This window comes from Ranitomeya imitator, chromosome 4 (assembly GCF_032444005.1).
Source record: "Ranitomeya imitator isolate aRanImi1 chromosome 4, aRanImi1.pri, whole genome shotgun sequence".
Lineage (NCBI taxonomy): Eukaryota > Metazoa > Chordata > Amphibia > Anura > Dendrobatidae > Ranitomeya > Ranitomeya imitator.
This window is the reverse complement of record NC_091285.1, coordinates 524,256,040-524,263,310: the sequence shown is the minus strand read 5'-3', so window position 1 is coordinate 524,263,310 and position 7,271 is coordinate 524,256,040.

Below are 7,271 nucleotides of genomic sequence, written 5' to 3'. Positions count from 1 at the left end.
CTCCTGCTTTCCCTGGGCTCCAACACCGCCAGTTGCTGCTCGGAAGTGCTGTCTGCACAGTTAACAGTTGCTCCTCTGTTATTGGGGTTCAGTAACGCCAGCTGCTCCCCTGCTGTGTGTGCGGCAATAACTCAAGTCTGCTCCTCCTGCTTTCCCTGGGCTCCAACACCGCCAGTTGCTGCTGGGAAGTGCTGTCTGCACAGTCAACAGTTGCTCCTCTGTTATTGGGGTTCAGTAACGCCAGCTGCTCCCCTGCTGTCTGTGCGGCAATTTCGCCTGCTCCCTCCACATTCACACTACTACAGATTTGAAGCTTGCTCCAATTATGCCTACACTGTGTTTCTCATGTAATCCCTGGGCTCCAACACCGCCAGTTGCTGCCCAGAAGTGCTGTTTGCACAGTCAACACTTGCTGCCATGCTATTGGGTTTCAGTAACGTCAGCTGCTCCCCTGCTGTGTATCCGGCAATGTGTCCTGCGACCCCACGCTGACACAACAGAAATTTAAGGGAACCTGTCCCCCCCAGGCGTTTGTAACTAAAAGAGCCACCTTGTGCCGCACTAATGCTGCATTTGGACAAGGTGGCTCTTTTAGTTATTCTCCTTGCACACGCTGAAGTTAACACTTAGAAAATGTGTCCCCTTGTATCTTCAAACCGTCCCGGAGGTGGGACTTTCCTTTTTAATGAGACGCAGCACAGCCGTCATTCATACCACCTTGGCGCCGGGCGCAGCCTCTTGACCGTTATTTGTTTGTGTACCGGAGCCTGCGCTGTTATGTTATCCCTTGGCCATGCGCAGTTAGCGCTGTCCGTCTTCTGACATTAATCGTTGTCAGTCTGGCTGCGCCTGTGCGGCCACCCTGCCCGAAATCACGCCCCGCAGTGCCTTATTTATTCACACTGCGGGGCTGGTATTCATGGGCATGCGCAGTGCATATCTTTGCCTCTCACTCCTCTCCTTCCGCCTTCTTCAGACTGTGCGGCGTGACGGCCGTGGCATGTGATTAGGGATCAGCTGAAACCGCACAGTCTGAAAAAGGCGGAAGGAGATGAGTGAGAGGCGAAGATATGCACTGCGCAAGGCCATGAATCCCAGCCCCGCAGTGTGAATAAATCAAAAGACACTGCGTGGCTGGGATTCATGGGCATGCACAGTGCATATCTTCACCTCTCATCTCCTTCCGCCTTCTTCAGACTGTGCGGCATCATGGCCGTGGCATGTGATTAGGGATCAGCTGACGCCGCACAGTCTGAAGAAGGCAGAAGGAGATGAGAGGTGAAGATATGCACTGTGCATGCCCATGACATCTAATGATGTCAGAAGACGGGCAGCGCTAACTGCACATGGCCAAGGGATAACAACAGCGCAGGCTCCAGTACACAACGATCAGGAGGCTGTGCCTGGTGCCAAGGGGGTATGAATGACAGCTGTGCTGCGTCTCATTAAGAAGGAAAGTCCCTCCTCCGGGACGGTTTCACGGTATGAGGGGCCAAATTTTATAAGTGTTTCGTTCAGCGTGTGCAGGGAGCATAACTAAAAGAGCCACCTTTTCCTTGTGCAGCATTACTACCGCACAAGGTGGCTCTTCTAGTTGCAAACGCCTGGGAGGGGGGTTACAGGTTCCTTTTCAACTTGCTCCAATTAGGCCTCAGCCTACACTCTGTCATTTAATCCCTGGACTCCAACACCGCCAGTTGCTGCTATGAAGTGTCTTTGGCACGGGTACTCCCTCCTGCCCAGCCTGGTCCCAGCATGCCAGCTGTTTCCGGGTAGTGTCAAGGTCACTTTGCCTCCAATACGTTGTCCTGTCGTGTTGCGGTCGGGTTAGCCGACTCTATGGTGCCTGCAGTTTAGGTGCTTCCTATGTGGGCTATGGGAACTGGCAATCAAGGCTGGTTCCATAGTGCCAATAGGACAAGCTCCCCCTGTAGGACTGTGGGTTTTCGGTAACTACGGCCGGCTCGCGGCCTAGCAAATTTGTTTTTTCCTGTGGACCTTCTGCTGCCTATCTAAATTCCAGCACCATTAGCTGGTTCTTAAGAAGACAATCTTGAATAGGTCCCCCTGGTTCCAGTACCGTCAGCTGGTTCTGGGCAGACCCTTTTGCTTAGGTGCCTGTTGTGAATTCTGTGGCTGAATTCACTCCTGTGGTCACAAGTGGTACTGCAGCTTCTGAGCTTCCTCCCTCAGGTGTTCTGGTGAGCTCGTTGGCTGCTTTGTTATTTAACTCCACCTGATTCTGTCTTCCTTGCTCCTGGTCAATGTTCCAGTGTTGGACCTGAGCTTCTGGATCTTTCCTTTGGCCTGCTGCTCTGCTTAGATAAGTGCTTTTTGCTTTTGTTGCTACTTTTGCTGTCCAGCTTGTCTATTCGTTTTTGCTGGAAGCTCTGAGACGCAAAGGGTGCACCGCCGTGCCGTTAGTTCGGCACGGTGGGTCTTTTTGCCCCCTTTGCGTGGTTTTTTGCTTTAGGGTTTTTTGTAGACTGCAAAGTTCTCTTTGCTATCCTCGCTCTATCTAGAATATCGGGCCTCACTTTGCTGAATCTATTTCATCCCTACGTTTGTCTTTTCATCTTGCTAACAGTCATTATATGTGGGGGGCTGCCTTTTCCTTTGGGGTATTTCTCTGAGGCAAGTCAGGCTTGTTTTTCTATCTTCAGGCTAGTCAGCTCCTCAGGCTGTGCCGAGTTGCATAGGTAGTGACAGGCGCAATCCACAGCTGCCTTTAGTTGTGTTTAGGATAGGTTCAGGTATTGCGGTCTACAGAGATTCCACGTCTCAGAGCTCGTTCTATTGTTTTTGGGTTATTGTCAGATCACTGTATGTGCTCTGATTGCTGGCACACTGTGTCACTGGATTGCCTACATAACAGGTGCCTCCTTCTGGGTATCCGAGTTCCACCAACGTCAGGTGGTCCTTGGTAGTGCTTTCTGGCAAGGGTACCTTCTGCTTAGTAACCGGGTTCCAGTAACATCAGCTGGTCCTCGGTTGTTCCATTGGCTCTTGTACCTTCTGCTACCCATCCGGGTTCCAGTACCGTCAGCTGGTTCTCGGCAGTGTCTTTTGCTCTTGTACCTTCTGCTCCCCATCCTGGTTCCAGTACTGTCAGCTGGTTTAGGCAGAGTCTTTGGCTTAGGTGCCTCCTACTGGGTATCTGAGTTCCACCAACGTCAGGTGGTCCTTGGTAGTGCTTTCTGGCACGGGTACCTCCTGCTTAGTAACCGGGTTCCAATACCGTCAGCTGGTCCTCGGTAGTTCCATTGGCTCTTGGACCTTCGGGTAGCCATCCGGGTTCCAGTACTGTCAGCTGGTTCTCGGCATTTCCTCAGCCTTCTTGTACCTTCTGCTACATTTCCAAGTTCAAGACCCTAAAGACGACGACCCTGAAGACCACCCCTAAGATGACGACATCCCCAGAGAGGATGATGAAGAAAGAAAGTGGGAAGAAAGAAGAAAGTGTGGGAAAAGTAAAAAAGAAGGTGAAGAGCATGGAAGTAGTGAAACATAGATATCTGACAAAATATAAAAAATCTTAGCATAGTCAATATCTTTGTAACTCCGAACGTCTTAAAAAATAATAATGATACCTGCTATTCCATTTGATTGGGCTTAGCCTTTAATGTCTCCTCCACCTCCCCAATACATCCTACATTATTCTTAGTTGTTTTCCTTCATGTAGAATTAACCTACAAGGAAAGAAAGGGTTTATTTTAATTCTGATATTTTGGTCCCACTGACTTGCATTGGTATCGGTATCGGCGCTATCCGATATTTTTCGAATATCGGCCGATCCAATCCGATACCGATATTTTCAAATATCGGAAGGTATCGCTCAACACTAGTAGTGAAAGTTATATTATTAACCGTGCTTTCACGCTTTGGGTAAAAGAATTTTCTATGAGCATTTCTTACAGATAACTTTTGACTGATCATTCGGATCTTGGTTAAAAAATTGCCACACTGCACTCTTCCTACTATGGAATACCTTTTCAGGCATTGCACACTGTGCTACTTTCACCGGATGGCCACGCTGTCCTAAAACTGTTTTTGTTTTTGACAAATGTTTTTGGCCTGATACGGGCCTGCCAGATGACAGCTGTTGCGATGTAGATGGCTGCTGCGGATCATCCTCCTCCGCTTCTGAGCTACTGGCAGCGGCACCCTCTTCCCCCAATGGCTGCCAATCTGGGTCAACAACTGGGTCATCTATCACCTCATCTTCAACGTCATGTGCACCTTCCTCTGTGTCACCGTGTAAGGTGCTATAGCGTTCGGGACGGGGCACCATAGTCTCATCAGGGTCAGATTCTGGCTCAGTACACTGCGAGGGCAATGTAGTGATCTGAGTCAATGGAACAGCATTATAATCTAGCTGTGGCTGTGCATCAGTGCACTCCATGTCCAATTCATCTTGTAATGGGCAGTTAACAATTTCCCATTCTAACCCAGGCACGATATGTGTAAAGAGCTCCATGGAGTAACCTGTGGTGTCGCCTGACGCATCCTTCACTTTTGGTTTGGGTGAAGGACACAAGGAAACGTCTTGTTCCTGACCGGGAGCATCCACTGACGACTCGCTGCTTTTATATTTGGAACTTTCTGAAGAGGAGGCGAAAGAGCTAGAGGCTGAGTCAGCAAGGAAAGCCAAAACTTTTTCCTGCTGCTCTGGCTTTAAAAGCCGTTTTCCTACTCCCAGATAAGGGAGCCTTCAAGGCCTTGTGTAGCCAGACGATGACGCTGGCTCAACATCTCCAGCCTTAGGTGCTATTGTGCTTTTGCCACTACCACCACCATCATTACCAGCTCGCAACCACCGCTCACGGCCTCTTCCACCTGACTTCCTCATTTTTTGGGAAATCTAACCAAAATAACAACAATTATATGGTACTGTAAAACAAGGTAGAAGGTGTATATAAACGTGTTGAGATTTTAAATCTCCCTTTTTTTTTGAGAGACAGAACAAAAAATCAGGCCCTGTGCAAAAAACAACACAATGTAAGTGGCTGAAAGTGGCTGGCTGATATACCACAAACTAACAAGACTGCAGTATATCCACTTTGTGATAATTTGAATCTCACTTTTTTTTGGGGGGAGACTAAACCAAACCTCAGGCCCTGTGCATAAAACAACACAATGTTAGTGGCAGAAAGTGGCTGGCTGATATACCACAAACTAACAGGACTGCAGTATATCCACTTTGTGATAATTTGAATCTCACTTTTTTGGGGGGAAGACTAAACCAAACCTCAGGCCCTGTGCATAAAACAACAAAATGTAAGTGGCAGAAAGTGGCTGGCTGATATACCACAAACTAACAGGACTGCAGTATATCCACTTTGTGATCATTTGAATCTCACTTTTTTTTTGGGGGGGAAAGACTAAACCAAACCTCAGGCCCTGTGCATAAAACAACGCAATGTAAGTGGCAGAAAGTGGCTGGCTGATATACCACAAACTAACAGGACTGCAGTATATCCACTTTGTGATAATTTGAATCTCACTTTTTTTGGGGGGGGAGACTAAACCAAACATCAGGCCCTGTGCATAAAACAACACAATGTAAGTGGCAGAAAGTGGCTGGCTGATATACCACAAACTAACAGGACTGCAGTATATCCACTTTGTGATAATTGGAATCTCACTTTTTTTGGGGGGGAGACTAAACCAAACCTCAGGCCCTGTGCATAAAACAACACAATGTAAGTGGCAGAAAGTGGCTGGAAGATACATGAAAAAATACAAGGACTGTAGTACAATTTCAATCTCCCTACAATGATCTCAGGACAAGTATAGCAGCAATAAAAAGGACTGCTGCACACAAAAGTGTGGACAAATAAACAAGATAACTGTGCAGAAAGGAGCAACAGGATTTTTGCTTTTAAAAAAGCAGTTGGTTTGCACAGCGGCGTCCAAACAGCAATGCGGTTATCAGGGAGCCTTATAAGGCAGCCTAATAAGCTACAGAGCTGATGTACAAAAATATAAACTCCACTGTCCCTGCAAAGAAAAGGTGGTGTTGGACAGTGGAAATCGCTACAGCACAAGCAGTTTCGGGGCTTAATCTTCCCTCCCTAACTATATCCCTTCTTCTGATGAAGCTGCGGCAACCTCTCCCTATGCTACGATCGGCAGCAGTAAGATGGCGGTCGGCGTGCACGCCCCTTTATAGCCCCTGTGACGCCGCAGAAAACAAGCCAATCAGTATCATGCCCTTCTCTAAGATGGTGGGGACTGAGACCTATGTCATCACGCTGCCCACACTCTGCGTCCTCCTTCATTGGCTTAAACATGGCACTGAACGCGTCATACGAAACGCGACTTTGGTGTGAAGATCACCGTCCTCATGGCCGATCCCACACTAGGATCGGGTCGGGTTTCATGAAACTCAACTTTGCCGAAAGTCGGCGATTTTTTAATTTGTCCGATCCGTTTTGCTCAACCCTAGTGCAGAGTGTTGTTCTCCTGTTACACTCTGTTCTTTTTGATATCGGTGTCCTTGGTAATTTTTTGCTTGAAATAAAGATTTATATTTGTAATAATTTATTATCAAATGGTTTTCTTCTTGCGGATAAGTGAATTTAAGACCGCCTTTGGTGTATATCTGTCTTTGAAGTGCCATAGTTGCTTACAGTCAGACACATTTTGGTATTTAAATTGGTTATTAACATGCAATCCACACTTGGGGGTAAAGGTGTTAAATGCTAGCAAATCATCTGCCGTGTACAGTATAGAATAGAATAGGTTATAATAGAATAGATAGAATAGATATATACACATAGAATAGGTGTATATATACTGTATATATATATATATATATATATATATATATATAAAATCAGTGACACACATATATACTGTATATGTCTTTATATTGCATAGAGAGAGATATAGAATAATAGCCGTTAATTCATTGGTCAGCTTCTGTAAAATCACTGCAGGAACCGACAGGATAGAAGACAAAGAGTCAGAGTAGTATCAGTGACGTCAGCGCTGGTCACTGATGCTGCCGCCGGCAGCTTCTTATTCATTCATCAGTGGTTTACATCCGAGGCGGTCGCATTAGCACCGCTCCTGGTTGCAAACTATATATCCCCCAGATATGAATTATGGCGTAGGACTGAATGCCGGACAGGTATGGTATATTGTTGTTTTTTTCTTTTTTTCTTTAGTACAGAAGATCGAAGGCGTCGCATGAATTAGGATAATAAAGATGGCAAACTGTGTTTAGTGTTTTATTTCATTAAAAGACTTTTTTCTGGCTATGTCTT